This window comes from Equus quagga, chromosome 13, assembly GCF_021613505.1.
Source record: "Equus quagga isolate Etosha38 chromosome 13, UCLA_HA_Equagga_1.0, whole genome shotgun sequence".
Classification (NCBI taxonomy): domain Eukaryota; kingdom Metazoa; phylum Chordata; class Mammalia; order Perissodactyla; family Equidae; genus Equus; species Equus quagga.
In genome coordinates, this window is record NC_060279.1 from 80,496,053 (window position 1) to 80,515,685 (window position 19,633).

Sequence of the window (19,633 nt, forward strand, 5' to 3'; positions counted from 1 at the left end):
CAGGACAATGGAGAGGTTGGTAGGACACTTCAGGACAAGGAACTATATACTGAGAAGAATGTAATCAAGAAAGAACTGAAGTGTCTGAGAAGGACACCTGGAAAGAGCTCAGCTGAGCAGGTGAACATAAGTTTTAGCAGCATGTTGTGGTTAAGAGTGCACGTCCTGGGAGACTGACTTCTTGAATGAAGGAGTGAGGACCTTGGTAAACTTGCTCTCCTTCTAACGCTACAAGAATATAAGCAAAACAGCTAAAAGCAACCATTTCAAAACTCTAGCAATTACTCCAAGCCACAGAACAAACTGAAAATAGCCTATCCAAGAGAACCTGCTGACCCTCAATAAGACTGGAAAGGAAGGAGTCTGTGAAGTTTCAACTTGGAGCCTCTTCCATTCCTTCTCTCCCCAGCTTGGTGGTGCATCAGCCAAAAGTTGACAGCATTCCAGAAAACAGAGGGAGCTGACTACATCCAGAGATCTGTTAACAGCATCATCATCATCCTTAGAGCACAGTCAGCATTTCTTCAGACCCTTTGACTCCCTGGGAACATTTTCTTCTCCAAGTTTGGTGGCTCTTTGATGTGACCAATAGTTCGTCTCAGTTGGGAACAAAAAAGCCTACTCCATGGGCATTTCCAAACCAATAGCAAACTGCTGTCACACACCAGCTGCCTAAGGCTGTGATTTTAGGCAGGGTCAACAAGGACTTGTCTGGGGGAATTTAAAAGGCAATACTGGAGAACTAAAGGACCATAGAGAATTTTGAAAAACTCTGAAATATTCCTGGAAATCTCAGGATGCACAAGGATGTGCCCATGCTCAGGAAAAGACTGGGAATAAGAAAACACCATCCTCTCACCTCTGGCTGACCTTGAGGCTTTGTGCAATCAGGAAGTGAAAGCTCAGTCTGTTATGTAAGCCCCTGAAGGTGGAAGGTGCGCCTTGTCCCACAGATGCCTTTGTAAAAGAGTGCAGAGCACGTAGGCAAGGCATTTAAGGAAATCTTCTGACCAGACATTGAGTGGCCACTAAATTATCCTGAACCAGGTATGACCCTGTAGGCTCCCAGGATTAGAAAAAGAAACAAGAACTTTAAAAAGCTAGCAGAAAACTCAGAGGTCATACTCTTTAGAGAATGATCAATATGCAGAATTTGTTTAGGAAATTCAGAAACAAACAAACAGCAACAAACCTTTGAGGAATCTGATAACAGGAGCGTTGCAATATATGATCTAAAACACCTAGTTTTAAACAAAAATGTATGATACATATGAATAAACAAAATAGTATGCATCACACACATGGAAAAAATCAGCCAGAAGAATATGTCACTGAAGAGGCATAGATTTTGATCTTAGTATGCAAAGTCTTTAAATGCGTTATTATAAATATATTAAAAAACTAAAATAAAGCACATTTGGAAAATAGAAGGAAAGTATGACAGTCTAACCAAATAAAGAATATGAATAAAGGAATAGAAATTATGAATGGAACAAAATGGGAAGTCTAGAGTTGCAAAGTACAATAACTGAAATGAGAAAATATTCAGAATGGCTCAACTGAATGGAGCTGGCAAAACAAAGACTTCAACGGGCCAGCCCCAGTGGCGTAGTGGTTAACTTCAGCATGCTCCACTTCAGTGGCCCAGGTTTGATCATCAGGTGTTGACCTACACCACTTGTGGCCATGCTAGGGTGGCAACTCACATACAAAATAGGGGAAGATTTGCACAGATGTTAGCTCATGGCAAATCTTTCTCAGCAAAAAAAAAGAAGAAGAAGAATTAATGAATTTGAATATAGATCAATAGAGATTATGCAGACTCAGGGAGAGGGAGAAAAAAGAATGAAGAAAAATGAAGAACCTCAGAGACCTGTGGCACAGGACTGAGTGCACCAACATACACATAATTGACATCCCAGAGAAAGAGAAAGCAAAAGGGCAGAAAAATACCTGAAGAATGAATGGCTGAAAACTCTCTGAATTTGAAGAAAAGTATTAATCTACACATCCAAGAAGCTCAATGAACTCCAAGTAGAATTAACTGAAAGAGAGCCATGCCTAAACACGGCATAGAGATACTGACAAGAGTCAAAGATACAATCTAGAGAGTGGCAGGAAGAAACTGACTTTTCGTGTACAGGAGATCCTCAATAAGACCAAGAGATGACTTCTTGTCAGACATCATGGCGGTCAGAAGGCAGTGGGGTGACATCTTCAAAGAGTCAAAAAAAGATAGTGAACCAAGACTTCCATATCCAGCTAAATTCTCCTTGAAAAGAAAAGAAATTAAGTCATTTCAAGATAAACAAAAATAGATAATTCTTCCTAGCAGAACTGTCCTACAGGAAATACTAAATGAGCCCTTCAGGCTGACAGGACAGGACACTAGACAGTAACTGGGATCCACATAAAGGAATACAGAGTGCCACTAAATGTAACTACATAGGTATCATGAAAGGCACTATAAACATATTTTTCTTTGGAACTCTTTTCTTCTGTTTTAAAAGACAACTGCACAAAGCAATACTTATAAAATGTGTCAATGGTTTATGACAATAATAGTACGAAAGAGGTGGAAGGGAATAGAGAAAAACTGGAAGGAAGTTTTTGTATAATACTGAAATGAAGTTAGATGCCAATTGCAATCCTCAGGCAACTCAAAAAATATAGTAAAAGAAATAAGGGAATTGAAAAGGTACACTAGGAAATGTCTACTTAACACAAAAGAAGACAGAAATGAGGAATGGAAGAATAGAAAAAGACATAAGATATACAGGAAATAAATATCACATGGCATGTAAACCCTACCTTATCAGTAACTATGTTATAGATAAATGTATTAGATACTACAATAAAAAGTCAGAGAAAGGTAATATGGATTAAAACATTTTTTTGTATCTACTGGAAGACACTTTGGATTCAAAGACACAAATAAGTTGAAAGTTAAGGGATAGAAGGAGCAACCAAATGAGAGCTAGGGTGGATATATCGACATTAGACAAAATAGACTTTAAACAAAATTGTTAAAGACGAACAGGATATTTTATAACAATAAGTGGGTCAGACCATCAGGAAGACAATGAATATAAACATAAACGCACCAAACAAGAGTCCCTAATACATGAAGCAAAACCCAAGATCGAAGGGAGAAACAGACAATTCAACAAGAGTAGTTGAAGACTTCCACACACAGTGGGTTTGTTCATGTCCCCTCAAAATATGTGTCCAAGTCTTAACCCCTGGCACCTGTGAGGGTGACCTCACTAGGAAATAGGGTCTTCACAGATGGAATTAAATTAAGGATCTCAATATGAGATCAACCTCGATTTAGAATGGATCCTAATTCCAATAGCTAGTGTCCTTATAAGAGAAAAGAGAGGGATATTCAGACACTGATGCGCAGAGGCATTGGAAGACAGAGGCAGCGATATGAGATATACAGCCCCCAGCTGAGGAATGCCTGGAACTACCAAAGCTGGAAGAGGCAAGGAAGGATTCTCCCCTAGGGCCTTCAGAGGGATTGCAGTCCTGCCAACACCTTGATTTTGGACTTCTGGCGTCCACAACTGTGAGAGCATATGTGTCTCCTATTTTAAGCCACCAAGTTTACAGTATTTTGTTAGCACAGCCCTAGGAACTAATACCACATCACTTTCAAAAATGGATGAATAACGAAGCATAAGATCAATAAAGAAATTGAATATTAGGACAGCACAGTAACCGATGAGATCTAACAGACTGTAGAATTTTCCACTCAACAACAGAAAAAGGCACATTCTTCTCAAGTGAATGAAGAACATTCTCTAGGATATGATAGAGCGTAAGTTAGGAGTTAAATGAAGCCTCAGTAAAATCTTAAAAATTGGAATCATACAAACTATTTTTTTCTAATCAGAAATGAATTAAATTAGAAATCTACAACAGAAGAAAATTTGAATTTCACATATATGGAGAAATTAAACATTCTCCTAAATAACCAATAGCTATGGTCAATTGATTTTCAGCAAGGAGGCTAAGACAATTCAATGGAGAAAGAACATCCTTTTCAAGAAATGGTGTTGGGAAAACTGGGTATCCACATGCAAAAGAATAAAATTAGATCCCTTCCTCACACCATACATAAAAATTAACTCAACAGCTATCAGACATATCTGTAACAGCTAAAACTATAAAACTTCTAGAAGAAAAAACTGGAGAATGTCTTTGCATCCTTGGTTTAGGCAATGGTTTCTTAGATATGACATCCAAAGCACTACCAACAAAAGAAGAAAATAGGAACATTTGACATCACAAAAATGAAAAACTTTCCTGCTTTAAAGAAAGCACATTAGGAAGACAGTGAAAAGACACAGATTGGTAGAAAATATTTGCAAATCGTACATTGATGATGGACTAGTATCCAGAATATATTAAGAACTCTTACAACTCAACAACAAAAAGACAAATAACCCAATTTAAAAATGGGCCAAAGATTTGAATAGGCATTTCTCCAAAGAAGATATGCAAATGGTCAATAAGCACATGAAAAGATGCTCAACATCATTAGTAGTAGGGAAACGCAAATCTAAACCTCAATGAAATATCAATTTACACTCATGAGGATGGCTAAAATGAAAAATGTAGAAAATAAGTGTTGACAATGATGTGGAGATATTGAAACTCTCATATATTGCTGATGGGAATGTAAAATATGAGACAGACACTTTGGAAAACAGGTGGTGGTTTGTCAGAATGCTCAACATAGATTTGCCATATGACCCAGCAATTCTACTTGTAGATACACACCCAAGACAGATGAAAACACAAGTCCACACAAAAACTTGTACATGTATGTTTATAGCAGCATCATTCATAACAGCAAAAAAATGGAAATAATTTAAATGCTCATAAACTTATGGATGGATAAACAAAATGTGGAATGTTCACATAATGGAATATTATTTACAAAACAACAACAAAGAATGAAGTCATGATACTCACTACAACATGGATGAACCTTGAACACACCATGCTAAGTGAAAGAATCCAGTCACAGAAGATCGCATGCATGACTTCATTTATGTGAAATATCCACAGTAGGCAGATCCACAGAGACACAAAGTGGATGAGTGACTGTCGGGGGTTGGGGCGGAGGAGTGGGTAGCGGGAATGGGGAGTGAATGTTACTGTACACGAGCTTTCCTTTGGGGAGTTGAAAATGTTCTAAAATTGGATTGTGGCGAAGGCTGCACAACTCCATGGTTAGTCTAAAAGCCACTGATCTGGACACTTTAAAGGGGTAAATTTTAGGGATGTGAAATATATTTCAATAAAAATATAAAAACAATAAACCTAGTATGAAAAGCTGAAAATAAAAGCCTGCAAGCTCTGGAGCGTGGCTGTCTGGATTGGAATCCCAGCTCTGTTACCTAGCAGCCATGCACCTATGGGGATTTACCTAAACTATGTGTGCCTCAGTTTACTCAACTGTAAAATGGGACAAGGGACAGTACACGTCTACTTCATACTATTGGTGTGAGGACTGATTAAGATAACACATACAAAAATGGTTAGAAAAGTGCCTGGCCAAAAATAAGCACCTTCTAAATCTTAACTGTGATACAATCTAGTATTTTCATTATTTAAATCAGCTCTACTTTTTCAAATGAAAAATTGGAATATCCTTTGGATTTTGATACAGAAGTAGGTTAGATTTTTAAAATTTTGATTTCATCTTTGCAATTTCAAGGTCAGAGATTGAAAGAAATTCTCCTTAACGGTTATTATCTTCCTCCAGAAAATGCCCTAGGGATTATTACTTAGTGTTTCTCTGCATGTTATGCTCTGGCATAATCCAAATGCTATGCTGGCCAAGGTCATGCTGGAGAAGAGCAGGACAAACGGGAAAGTGTATTTACCGGGTTGATGTTCCATAGAGATGAGGCCTGGATGCTGCAGAAATGGCCACGATCACGGCCGGGACGCCGTAGCCCACAGGGAACATGAGCCACTTCATGAACCTGCTCACACTGGAGTAGTTGACCACCGTCAGGTTTCGTGCAGTGAGGAAGAGGTGCAGGCCCTCCAGCAGCATCCAGGTGAAGGAGGCCAGGTAGAGATAGTGTAAGGCGCCCGCGATGAGTGCGCACAGCACCTGGGGGAGGAGTGAGGCCTCACCAGGAGGGACTGTCAGCGTGGAGTGTGGCCCCAGGACCTCTCCCGTGCCTTGCCATTGGGGAGAAGTCTGATGCGTATGAAGGAGCGGTCAGAGAGGGTTTGTCGTCTAGTTGCATCAGTCAATGTGACATTGGTCACTCACCCCCTAACCTTCCCCAGGACCCAAGATCATTTCATTAAGGCATCCAGGGCAGCATGGCTCCCATGGACCCAGCACCCCCTGGGGCAGGCCAGAGGGTCCACTGGGACTGGGTCAGTACCTTGATCTCCGTTCGGTCGATGGCTGTGAGGAAGAGGAGGTGGGCCAGGAAGAGGCAGAGCGAGAGCTGCAAGTGGAGGGAGGTGCTGGTGTTCTGGATGGCTCTGCACAGCAGGAAGGTGAGGGCTGCCAGGAGGAGGCACAGCAGAGAGAGGCTCAGCCCCACGTAGGTGATCACATCCAGCACGGGATCCTCCTTCTGGGACCCAGCAAAGAGGAGAGCACAGTCACTCCTTCCTGCTCTGGAGAAATGGCCCTTCCACCATTTTTATTTTTCTTTTTAGGCATAGAAAAATGTAGGAATGGAGAGGCCAGGTAAATTTGTGATGTTTGTGGCTAAGTACCTAAACGTTCAGAATGTTAGGACACTATGGGATTGTGAACTGATTGATTCAGAGCCTGGACGAAGCCCTGCCTGTCACAAGGGTTTGTTTTCCTTCATGAGTTGCCTGAATGCTTCTCTGGTCTGGTGACCTAGAGGAACTCACCAGCTCACCTGCACGGTGGGGGAGGCCAACACGGCCCCTGACCCACCTGTTCTCACCAGCTTCCCTGGTGCCCTCTGCCAAATCGTCCTTTCTGCAGCCCCTGAGCACTCCTGCACCAGAGACCCCTGAGGTGAGCAGAGGTCTAATTTGGCGACCATATCCCTGCCCCCGCGTGGACACACCCCTTCTTTCAGGTTTCCAGTCAAAAGCCAGTCCAGTGCTGCTGTGAAGGCATATGGCACATGGAGGGCCCACATCAGATCCTACATCAACTGCCTTGAAGAGAAGGAGTTTATCCTGGGTGGGCCTGGTCTAACCAGGTGAGCCCCTGAAAGATCCGGGCTTTTCTAGGAGAAAAACCCTCAAAGTTCGAGAGAGTTTTCATGTGAGGGAGCTTCAGCTGCTGGCCTCGAGATAGGCACTCTGACACCTTGTGAGAGAGCCCAGGAGACGACCACACGAGAAGGGATGCAGGCGGCCCCCAGGTGCTGAGCATGGTCCCCCGCTGCCAGGTAGCAAGAAAGTGGGACCTCAGTCCTACAACTGCAAGGAATTGAAGTCCCCCAACAACACACAGTGCAGAGGAGGACCCCAGGCCTCAGAGGAGAGGCTCATAAGACCTGTAAGATGCCGACAGACAGCTGCACCACGCAGGACTGCTGACCTGCAGAGACTGGGGGTGACACATCTGTGGGTCTTTAAGCTGCAGCATCTGTGGGAATTGGTTGTAGTGTGACAGACATTGAACGCAGCCCCTCTCAGGGCCCTCACCTCCACATCCTTGGGGTTCACCAGGATGGCCATGCTGCCCGGCAAGAAGCCCAGGCAGGTGGTGTTGCCGTTCCGGCTGCCCAGCCTCCGGCACCCTGTGGTGGCCCAGTGCCCGCCCCCGTGGCCAGCTCCCTTCCAGAAGGCACAGATCAGCTCCTGCCGTGTCCCGGGCGTCTCTGGCTGTGGGCAGGTGGGGGTGACCGGAGAGGTTAGCCTGGACCCCCCTTGGGTCCTGAGCTCGGGCTGAGGCTGAGGAGGGCTGTTCTTCATATGCAGCTGCCTGCTGAGCGCCTGCTGCATGGGCCAGGCGGGGGCGCAGCCGTGACCAGGGCAGACCCACGTCCCTGCCCTGTGGAGCTGACACGCTCAGGGAGACAGAGGGTAAATAATAGACCTGATAAGTAAGTAAACCAGACAGTGTGTTGGAAGGTGTCAGGCGCTATTTAAAAGTGTAAAAAGAAAGACACGGCGGAGAGGAAGGAGAGCTGTGGCTCCAGGTTGTAATTTTCAGTTAAGGAGGTCAGGGGAGGCCTAAAAGAGAAGGTGACATTTGAACAGACTGGAAACATGTAAAGGGCTGAGTCACGTGAGGGAAAGGTGTCCCAGGCAGAGGGCACAGCAAGCGCAAAGGCCCTGAGTTTTGAGGAAGGAGCAGAGTGGGCGCAGGTGGGCTGCAGAGGGACCACTCTGACCCTGGCTACCGGGTGAGTAGTGGGGCTGACCCCTCCCCACCCCAGGACTCACACGGTGGGAGAAGATGACGGTGACCTTGGGGTCGAGTTTCGTCGTGTTCGTGTTGCTCAGAAGGACTGACTTGACGGCCGAGAGGATCCTCCACTGGATGCCGCGGAGGGGGCTGTCGTGGGTCTCTTCCAGCTCAGCTTGCCTCTCGGGGTCCAGCTCCAGGGAGGCGTTGGCCAGCGGTTTCTGCATGTTGGGGCTGGAGAGGATGCCCGCCACGGCAGGGCCTGCGGACAGACACACCGGCCCCTCTGCCTTCCCTCCTCCCTGAGATGCCTCATCCAGGCTGGCCGTCCCGGGGGAGCCCGTCTGAGCCTCACCCCTAGCCACATCCCAGCCCCCTCCCTCTCCACAGGTGTCCCCCGCACCCTGCCTTACCTGACCCCACAGCCCCGGCCACCATGGCCCAATCCAGGACCATCCGTGCGTGGCTCTGGCCCAGGGTGACATTCCCGTGTCCCTGCTCCTGGATCACCAGGGACAGCTCTGAGGGGAGAGGGGCAGTGACTAGGGGTCCGGGGAAGGACATGCGTTGGGCTGGGGCGGGCAGGGCAGGACGAGGCCTCACCTGTGCCTTCAGGAGACTGGTAGGTGAAGGAGGCTCCAGGCATGGCCTTGGCGAGGGTCCTCAGGATTTCTTCCAGGCCCGAGAGCAGGTGGGTGACCGTGTGGTGCTGGTCAGGCAGGGCCAGGGTCTCCAGGTCCCCGGGGGCTTTTAGCAGCTCGTCCACTGACTGGATGAGGTCCTGGGGGTGGTGGGTGACAGCCGCTGAGTCATTGCACCACAGGGGCCACCTGAATGACCCAGCTCTCCCCCACCAGGGACACAGGAGGACCCCCCCGGGCCTGGGGAGCACAGGTGGGCGTCATCGAGACCCCGCAGGAGCCAGAAGACCAGTGAGGGGGCAGCCTGTGGCCTGTGCGTGTGTCACAGCCACGGCCTCGACGTCCCTCAGGACCGGCCTCCTGCGCCTCCACCCAGAACAGTTGCCACGAGCCACGTGGCCGTCGGGCACTGGAAATGTGGCTGCTCCAAATGGAGCCGAGCTTGAAGTGTGAAATACGCAGCAAAATTGCAAACAATTATTTAGAAAGAACGTGGAATATCTCAGTGACATTTTTATGATTCTGTGTTGAAATGGTAATGTTTTGGATCTATTGGGTTAAAGGCCATTTTCTCAGTACTTTCCCTTGTTTACTTGTACTTTTTATTTAATGTAGCTACCAGAAAATTTAAAATGCCATACGGGCTCCCGCTTTTCTACCCGCTAAGCACGCACCAGCTCCGCCTCCCGCCCCGGGCGCCAGCTGCTGTTTCTGGAGCCTCTTCTCGTAGTTCGTTTATGAAGCGAGGAGACGGGCGGGGTCACTTGCCTGAAGTCACTCGGCAGGGAGGGGCAGTGGGTGGGGCGGGGGATTTGAACCCTCGTGGCCCAGCTCCGGAGAGAAAATCCTTAACTGCTCCCTTCTCCCCCTCGAGTGCACGTGCGCGTTTCAGGCTGTGTGGGCACGTCCGTGCTTGAGTAACTGGTGTAGACACGGCGTGTATATAGCGCACACGGACACGAGTCTCCCTGAGCAGAGGCCCTGCTGGGGCTGTCTCCACTCACACGGAAGCATCCCCCAGACACCGCAGGGGACTGTCCTGGGCCCCTGGGTCCTGTCACTACCCGGACGGTGTTCTGGGCCGAGGCTGGCTTGAAGTGTCTGCGCAGATCCTGGACTCCTTCAAAGAAGCCGGAGAGACTCTGGGGGGAGGGGAGAAGAAGGGGTCAGGGAGCCTCGAGGGTGGGCGGGGAGCTGGGGGAAAAGGGGCGGACAGGGCAGGCTGCACAGGGGATTCCTGCCTCCTGGTCCCTGCTGGGGGCACTCACCTGGCTCTGGATTCCGGGGGGCGGAGTCCAGGTGGGGAAGGACATCTCTGCAGCGGACAGACAGGGGTTCATTAGGGGTAAGAGGGTCTGTGTTTGTTGCGGTGGGGTCTGGGGTCGGGTCAGATCAGGTACCTTCGCACACGGTGGTGTTTTGGTTGTCCCGGAACCCCGGCAGGGGTGTCCACCCTGGGCGGCAGCAGCACCTGTATGAGCCCATGGTGTTGACGCAGACGGTGGAGTTGTGGCACCGGTGCTGACCAGAGCTGCACTCGTCGACATCTGGGGACAAGAAGACAGGGTCAGGCCAGGTCACAGCCTGGAGGAGGCCCCTCTCCCCTCCATGCCCCTCCCCTTTCTCCGTATTTGCCTCCCCTCCCCCCCTGGGCTGGAGGTGATGCCACCTGGTGAAGGCACACCCTGAGTGGTGACCCCAGGTCATGGGGAGTGCAAATGTGACACAGCAGGTGAGCCAGACGGATGTGCAGGTTGTGAAATAGTGGGAACCTTCACCCCAGTTAGTAATTAGCTGCTGCCTGGGGTCCCAGGAGCCTTCCCCATGGTACCCCAGCTCCTTCCCCAGGACCCCCAGATCTTTTCCCATTTGGTCTCAAAAGGCTTATCGCCTGGCCCAGCAGCCGCCCCCAGCCTTCATGCTGCTGGGTCCGCATGGGAGCCATCGAGTATGTGAGCAGCTGTTCTGGGTGGGGGTCCCCAGGAGTGCAGCTGCTGAGCTCTGGACCGGCACAGACGGTGCTGTCTGGGCCTTCGGGGGACCCAGGAACCGGCTTCCAGCCAGGGTGGCGGCGGCACTTGTAGCTGCCCAAGACACTGAGGCAGTGGGTGGAGCTGTGGCAGGGATTGTGCCCCGAGGCACATTCGTTCACATCCGAGGACAAAGCCAGAGGGTCAGGCCCTGCCCTCCACTCACTGCACCCCCATCACTGCCCGGCACAGGACCCCACCATTATTGCACGTGCCACCACCTGGTGACCTTCACCTTCGCCCTCAAAGCACCATATGGTGGCCTCCCTGCAACGTGGCCTTGCAGGGACCACGGCCCCCAGTTTACAGGCAGAGAAACCAGGAGGGAAACTGAGTAGTGGGGGCTGGACTTTTTTTTTTTTTAAGATTTTATTTTTTCCTTTTTCTCCTCAAAGTCCCCGGGTACATAGTTGGATATTTTTCATTGTGGGTCCTTCTAGTTGTGGCATGTGGGACGCTGCCTCAGCGTGGCTTGATGAGCAGTGCCATGTCCGCACCCAGGATTCGAACCAATGAAACACTGGGCTGCCTGCAGCGGAGCGTGCGAACTTAACCGCTCAGCCACGGGGCGGGACTGGACTTTTTGACCAAGGACACTTGCCGGCTCCTTCCTGGTTCCCTTTCTGGAAAGTGGAAGTGACAGCTTCCTCTGCTCCCATGTGACAGATGAGGAAGGGGCGAGGTCTGGGGGTGCTCTCAGGGGCAGGGGGATCCACAGGGGACCCAGGCCCAGAGACCCTGCCGCCACCCTGCTCTGTGGGGACCTTCAGGGAGGTGGGCCCTGGGCAGGCTCAGCATCGCAAGGCCTGAGGATCGGCTCCTCCTAGGGCTGCAGGACCCGCCTCGGCCCCTTCCCAGTGCATCCAGCCTCGGTGTCTCCCCGGGGCTCTACTTGTGCACAGATTCGGGTCCTTTGGGTTAAGCTCCAAGCCCGGCGGGCACGTGCAGGGGTAGCTACCCAGGGTGTTGGTCAGATGCTGCTGCCTTTACAGATTCTGGGTTTCTGCACACATTCGTACACGTCTGCAAGGGGAAGGAGAGGTGACGCGGCCTGCAGCCGTGGGCAGCCCTCGGGGCTGGGAGGCAGCCATGTTTCCGGGCAGAGAAGCATCTGGAAGGCCCCACTGTCTGTTCCCTGGTGAATGGGCGCCTTTTCTCATTCACGTGCAGGCCTGTGCGTGGATATGGTGGCCTGGATGCGCTGATGTCCAGAAGTGGCTGGAGGCGGCCTGAGTCCTCCCTGTCCCCAGCTCTGACTCCCTCAGCCTCCCTGGGCAGCTCCCAGCCGGGGTGGGGACACCAAGGCTACCTGCGTCTGAGGATTCGGTCAATGGCCAGGTGGGCCTTCCTGGAATCAAGAGCAGGGAAATGCTGCGTTCCCCTAGCAGCACCACCCTGGACCAAGTGATGGCCTTGTCCAGGGCGGGTGCTTCTGGTTGAGTTCTCCTTGGAATTCCCGTGAAACTGGAAGGACAGTGCTCTCCCATCCACGCTCACTCTGAGACTCCAGCTCCGTGGAAATGGACCACGAGCCACCCCTGAGCCAGGCCCCTCCAGAAGGAGGCGTTCGGCAGAAGGGAGAGTGGAGATGGTGCTGGACAGTCCAGGGCAACCCAGACAGCGGGCGCCAGGCTGGGTGGACAGTGGGGCTGACTGACTTCCGGCCAGGCAGCCTTGGGGCTGTGAAGGTGCCTTTTCCTGATTCCCATGAAGACATCCTCTGGACTGACAGAGGTGGGGAGATTCACATCGGATCAAGGCCAGAGGTGGGCGAGGGCTGGTGGCTGGAAGGGGAGCAGGTGCTAATGGGCGAGGGGTGGCAGAGGTTTCTGTCTTCTCAGCCCTCAGCCTCCCCCCAGAGATGCAGACTGTGGGCCCCGTGGCGTTGTTTCAGCCTCCATCTTCTGGGCCCAAGTGGTCCAGGTCAACGTGGGGCCGGGCTTGACCTCCTTGGGAGACAGTCAGCCTGGGGCGAAGGTCCATGATGACACCCTCTCTTGCCATTTGGTCCTGATGGAGCTCTTCTGTCACCCAATTCTCTGAGTTTGTGTGGGGTGGTTTCCAGGTCACGCTGTCCACCCCTGAACCTGCTCCCCCCGGGTCCCGGTCATCCGCGTTGCCCACGGGCCATGAGCTGAAATTACTGGGGAGGGTCCGGGCAGAGCCTTGTTCAGAGAAGTCGATGGAGGCAGACCCTCTGGGTCAGGTGCCAGGAGGCATCTTCAGCAGGTGGGGATGTTGGCCAGGGGCAGCACCAGCCGGGGAATGTGGACCTGCCCTTGAATCTCCCCCATCTCGTGTTTCTGGACGGGGCTCCTGGGTCCATCATGGCCTGGGGGCTCTGAGGGGGCTCCTGGTGTGGCCGAGCCCCTGTGGACTTCTGGCAGTGACTGAAGAGGATGGATATTGTGCTGGTACCAACACACTGTGAGCCCGTGAGTTCTCTTGATGCCAACCCTCTCGTTTCATGAAAATAAGATGCCATGTGGGCAAGGATGACATTCCAAAATTGCAGAAGTGTCCCTCTGTGGAGGGTTCTGAGCCTTGGGGTTCAAGAGGGCGAGTGATTAGGTTGGTGCCAGGATGGCCCTCTGCTACCTGGAGAAAGTGGCGCAAATGACTCCAAGCCTCATGGATGAGGGGATGGCAGATGCGGGTGGTTCTTAGCTTGACACGTGTTCTCAATCTCATTTCTAAACGTTGTTGCCCCAGAAACGAGCCCATATCCGGGGGCACATGTGCAGTGGTAGCTCCCGTCCACATTCTGGCAATCCACGAATTTTCCACAGGACACCGCCAAGGGTGGTTCACACTCGTTGATGTCTGGAACACGACAGGGCAGAGGGTCACCTCCCAAAGGTGAGAGTTCCCAGAGAGCAGAGACCCTGGCCCCAGGCTCACCCTGCACGGGGACGGCACAGAACTCAGCTCCCGGGTGGCACCCCTGGGACACAGCTGGGCTGGAGCCATCTGCTCCAGAAATTCTGCTAATTCTGTGCTCCTCTCTGCTCTCTGGCTGGGCCTGAGGGCACCTAGATTCAGAAATTCTTTTGTCCCATGACGGGGGCTGGAAGGAGGTGTGCACCCCTCTCCACAGCTGGAGGGGTAGACGGAGGCATTGACTCAGCTCCAGACCCTCCCCTGGGGTGCTCTCAGCACCACTGGGGACCCGGGAGTGCACTCCAGTCAGGGTGACAGTGGCATTGAGGGCCACTCTCGATGCCGAGGAAGGGGAGGGAGCCATAGTGGGGGCTGTCCAGGGCCACGCTCATCATTCACACCTGGGGATAAAGCCAGGTGGTCAGGAGCCTGCCCAGCGCTGGCTTCCATCACCCTTTACGCACAGTGGCCCAAGTGCACCCACACTCCCCATCAGGCACTACCCCAGCTCCCCAGGTCGGGCCTTTCCCAGATGCCCCAGGATGTTTGCAGGGGAGTCTTGCCATCTCCACCCCTGAGAGAAGTCTCCCCTTAACAGAGCCTGTGGTGGATGTTAAATGAGGAAGCAGCACAAGCTGCTCACGGCTGAGTCATCGGGGTGTCTTCTGGCATCTTCTCTGTCCTTGTTCTCCCATCATGAGAGGAAAGATGCCCATGAGCCACATCCCCCTTGAGCAGCTCAGGACCCACAGAGCAGGGGCTGCACAGTGTAACTGAAAACAGCATCAGCTTAGTAAGAGCCACAGACACAAAAATGAATCAACATGCAGGGCAGGATGGCGGCCCTCGTGCATCCAAGGAGGGGACCAGAGACTTCAGCGCCTGAAAGGACTCACAGTGTCATGGTGAGTCAGGCAGGCGACTGGTCTCCCCCAGATTGGAGCTCTCTTCTCTGCACCTGCAAACTTCCCTTCTAAGGCCCAGACCCAGGCTGTGGGTGTCAGCACCAGGACAGGACAGGACGCAGGAGGGACGCACGCCTGAGGGATTTGTGTTCAGCCCCAACCTGGCAACAGGGCTTCCCTCCTCTGTTCTATGATGGCGGCAATGGCTGGACATCTGTTCCCAAGGTTGGCGGGAGGATGTGAAGCCAAGTGTGGGACCGTTGAGAATGAGGTGCAAGGGATGGGGGGAGACACGAGGATGGGACATCTCCACCTGACAGGCGCCCTCCCAGAGAGGAGCCGGGATCCAGGGGCATTAGCAGCAGGGTCTCCTGTCCATGGTCACCTGTCTACAAATCTCCGTGAGACACACACGCACACACAGAGGAGACTTTAGGAACACCGCCAGGGTCGTGGATGGCTGAGTCGTTGCCACAACAACGTCGGCTTTTTCCACCTGACAAAATTTACTTTCCCCCAAATATTAAATAACACATGTATACTAGGAAACAAAGAAAATTATCCATAATCCACTCCACAGACTACTGAAACTTTTAGGGGTATTTTCTCTCATTTTTTCAAATCTATAGGGAGTGTTTTTCCCTTCATTATCAATAAATATGCATCCAAGACCATTTTGAGTCAATGAGGAGTATTTCCTAGTGTAAAACCAGTGTAATTTTCTTCTTTTCCCATTTTTAAAAATTGTGGTAAAATGCACAACATAAAATTTACCATCTGAACTATATTTAAATGGTATAACATCCTTTTATGACCCTGTATTGTTGAAGAAGGAAAACCGCTTCGTTTTACACCTGGATTTCGATTCGACCACATTATTAGTTGTAGGATTTGGAAAAGTCACTCGATCTCTTTCCGCCAAATCTGATCATTTAAACCACAAGCCGAGCTCTGCCTCCCTCACGGGGCTGCTGTGAGCATGAGGTGTGAGACCATGGTCATGAGCTGGGTTCCTGGCGAGCTCTGGCTGGTAGGAGGGCCTGAGCTTCCAGGCCCTGGGTGTGTCTTTCCTCCTGTTGCTTCCATTATCTCTCCCGTTTCTTTGTATTAGTTGCATAATGACAATAATAACAGCAGTAACAATGATGATAGCTGTCACTTTTGATAATTCGCTGTGTACTAGTCTTTCCCTGTTCTTCCCACAGAGAAACGTTAAATCTCACACCATCCATGTGGGGCAGATGCAGTGATTATCCCCAACTCACAGACAGGCAAACTGAGAGGAGAACCAATTTCCCGAATGTCGGAGAGCCAGTCAGGGGCAGAGCAGCACTCGGAGCCCTCGGAGCCCAGCTGCCCTGTGTGAGCTCTCGACTCTCTCCCTACTGACCGTGAAAGCAGGTGCCCACGTCCCTCACACTTCCCCTGCCTGTCTCCTCTCTCATCCCTGACAACGTGCTTCTGTGCTGCTCTCTGGGCTGAGGGCTCTGGATGCCACACAGTCTCCCCGCACCGTCCCCACGTGCCCCCACCACCCCAAGCCCCCACAGTACCGTCACAACTGTCCGCGGGGTTGGTGATGATCTCCCCAGACCAGGAGCTGAATCCTGGACGGCAGCGACAGGCAGTGGCATTGATACATGTGGAGTTCTGAGGGCACCAGGGAGCACAGCCTGGAGGGACAGAGGCTGCGGAGGCAGAGGCTGTGGGACAAGGACCACGGTCAGAAAGTCCATGGAATGGAGGTAGTCAGCTGTCAGCGGGGGGTCCAAGAGTAGAGGAGAGGAGGGCAGAGAGGGATGACCCCCATCAAGGAGGAAGAGCTCAGAAAAATCTGGACATTTAGGGGGGAAGAAACAGATTCTCTTGTCCCCATCTCTGAGCCTCGCTTGCAGAATAGGGCTCTTTTCCCTATCTTGTTGGTGACAGAACCCAGGCCCCAGCATGGATGCCCCAGCTTATGTCAAAATGGGGCTGGCTGAGCAGACTCACCTCCAGAACTCAGGGCTGCAGCTCCCAATGGCAACAACAGCAGCACTGAGAGTCCTGGGGCAGAAAAAACAGAGAAATGACAAGGAGAGGAGAGTTAAGCTCCAATTTTAACCTTTGGCCACATGGCCACTGCCTCCTGTGGAGGTGGCTCTGGCCTGCAGCACACGTCTTTCTAGCAGCATCCCCAAGGCTCCTGTACTGCACAGGAATCGAGGACTCAGCCTCTCCCTCCATCCCCCAGGACTCCCCGAGGACTCGGTCATTGACAGCCACAGCCACAGCCACAGCGATATCAGCAGGGAGCCCTGGAATCAGGGGGTGGTGACAACAGGTGGGGAGTGGGAACTAAGGAAGCTGCAGGTAGAGCGACTCTCTCCTGGTGAGTGGACTCTCCAGGGACAGCAGCCATGGCTTCCTGGTTCCTCCAGTGAGCTCCTGGCGTCCTCTAGTGCACTGAGGGCACAGCCTTCCCCCTTGGCCCCCAGGCCAGTCCTGAGAAATGAGTCACTGAGCAGGCGTGGTGGGGTGAAAGCCACTATGGGCACTAAGGAATGAAATCTGCTGTACAGGCCACAACCAGTCTGCCTCACAGGGTCTGTCATCACATCTACGTGAGCTGAAAATCTTCAGATCTGCCTGCCTTTACGGAATTTTTCTTTTTGGCTAAAAGCAAAGATGAATTTCTCTTAACGTTGCACTGCCAGTTCTCACTATGCAAGGTGGCAGAGGACCCTGGTGGATGATGGGTTTGGAGATGGACATGCCCACGTCTGCAGCCCAGATGTGGTACCTGGTGGCTGCACGGCTTCAGGAACGCTGCCCATTCTTTGCTCACACTTCCCCCAGTGCAAAGTGGGTGCAATGGTAACTGTGATAGGATGAGCTTTATTCTGACCGTAGATTAGTGAAGACTAACAATGGGTTAGCGCAGTGCCTGACACAGAGCAGACAGACAACGTAAGTCAGCTAAAGGGAAGGAAAGAGCAGAAGAAGGAAAGGAAGAGCAGCTCCCTCCTGCTCCTCTTCTACCTTCCTGTTCCCTGAGACACAGCTGCATGCGCCAGACTCCAGGGTGAGGCGGAATCACACGCTCAGCTCGGTTCTCTCAGGGGTCAGAGTCCTAGACTTCCACTCTGCCCTCCTTGCCACGAAATGTCCTTTTCTTTTGTGGCTCCAACCTGTGCTGAGGAAAGCCAGGCTCCGGGGCCAGACTGCCCGAGACCACACCCAGCCAGGAGCTGCCCCTCGGGAAAGCTGTGCAGGCGACCCATGCCTCAGATGCCCATCAACCATGCTCCTGTTCCTAGAGTGTGGCCCCCAGAGCAGGCGCAAATGATCCTAATGTCCCATGCATGTGAATAAGGTCATTAGTCTACTGAGATGTTATACATGCACACCTAAAACTGTGCACATCTGGGAGAAGCTAAGTTTGCTCTCCATTTCTTTCAAAGCCCCACAGTATTTTGCACATTGGACCCTGCCAAATATGTGCAGATTTTTAAAAACAATCATGTTCCAGAAAGCAGATGGTAAGAAATATGGCTATTTTCATAAAAACCAGGAAACTAATTACAACCAATGAGGACAACATATAGGTAACATCTAACCTGCTAGGTGACATGTATTATCCTAAACGTTGAGGGAAATAGAGACTAATCAGAAGTAAGCTGACCTCACAGATAGCAGTTTTCACTAATTCACTCTTGTCCTTCTGATCACTCCATGACCCACACAAAACTGATAGACTTAAGGACTTTGTTTTTCTTAGAATATTAGACTTTTCTGAGAGTTTGGTTGTCTACCCTTCTGAAAAACAGTGGTATAGGTGGTATGATGTTTAATCTTATGCATCTCTTTACCTGGGCCACAGCACCCAGATATTTGATCAAACACCAGTCTAGATGGTGCTGTGAAGGTATTTTTAGATCATAGTAACATTTAGACCAGTAGATGTTGGGCAGGTAGATTACCCTCCACAGTCTGAGTGGGCCTCACCCAATAAGTTGAAGAAGTGAAGAGAAAAAAGACTGACCCCTCTGCGGAAGAGGGAATTCTGCTCCCAGACTGGCTTCAGAGTTGAGATGCAACATCGAGTCTTCCCTGGGTTTCCAGCCTGCCATCAGGTTTTGGACTTTCCAACCTCCACAATCTCATGACCCAAGTCCTTAAAGTAAATCTAGATAGGTAGGTAGATAGACAGACGGACAGAGACAGAGAGAGACACAGAGACAGAGAGAGAGATACATCCTGTTGGTTCTGTTTCTCGGGAGAGCCTGAACTAATATGGGTGGTAAATCCCTTAGTCCCCACCTTTGCCCTCGCAATAAGTTTCACTGACTTTCTCCTTTGAGGACTGAACAGAACTGAGCTAATATCCTTCAAACTTCTTCCCCGCTCTTCCTTACAGAGATGGTGGGAAAACGAGCCAGAAATCGGGCAAAGAACAGAGAACATTCTCAAACTGTATAGACAGTTCCAAGGTAGCTTATTCTTCTCTCATCATCGTTATAATTCTTCCTACCTGGCAGCAACCCTAGAAATCTCTTTCTCATGGTGCAGAGTCCACAAGCCCAGCCAGGGAGGACATCGGATCTTGGACTGTGTGTGACAAAGACTTCCTGTTTTTAGTATGACTTCTGTCTTCATGAGCTGACTTAGGAAACCTCTTATCTCGATGCTTTCTTCCCCTGATCTGCCCCATGATTAACTTCTCTGAACCTCATAGTTCTGCTTTTAAGTATTTGTACAGCATCACTAGTATTTTCACTAAAACCCTGCCTGAGGCTGATTTTCATATCTTTT

At 50.8% G+C, this 19,633-nt stretch overlaps 1 pseudogene; it reads right to left on the bottom strand.

The window, feature by feature from the left end:
* LOC124250760 (adhesion G protein-coupled receptor E2-like) overlaps positions 1 to 19,470 on the bottom strand; it is a 33,071-nt pseudogene extending 13,601 nt beyond the window's left edge.
* Between the last annotated feature and the right edge of the window lie 163 nt (positions 19,471 to 19,633).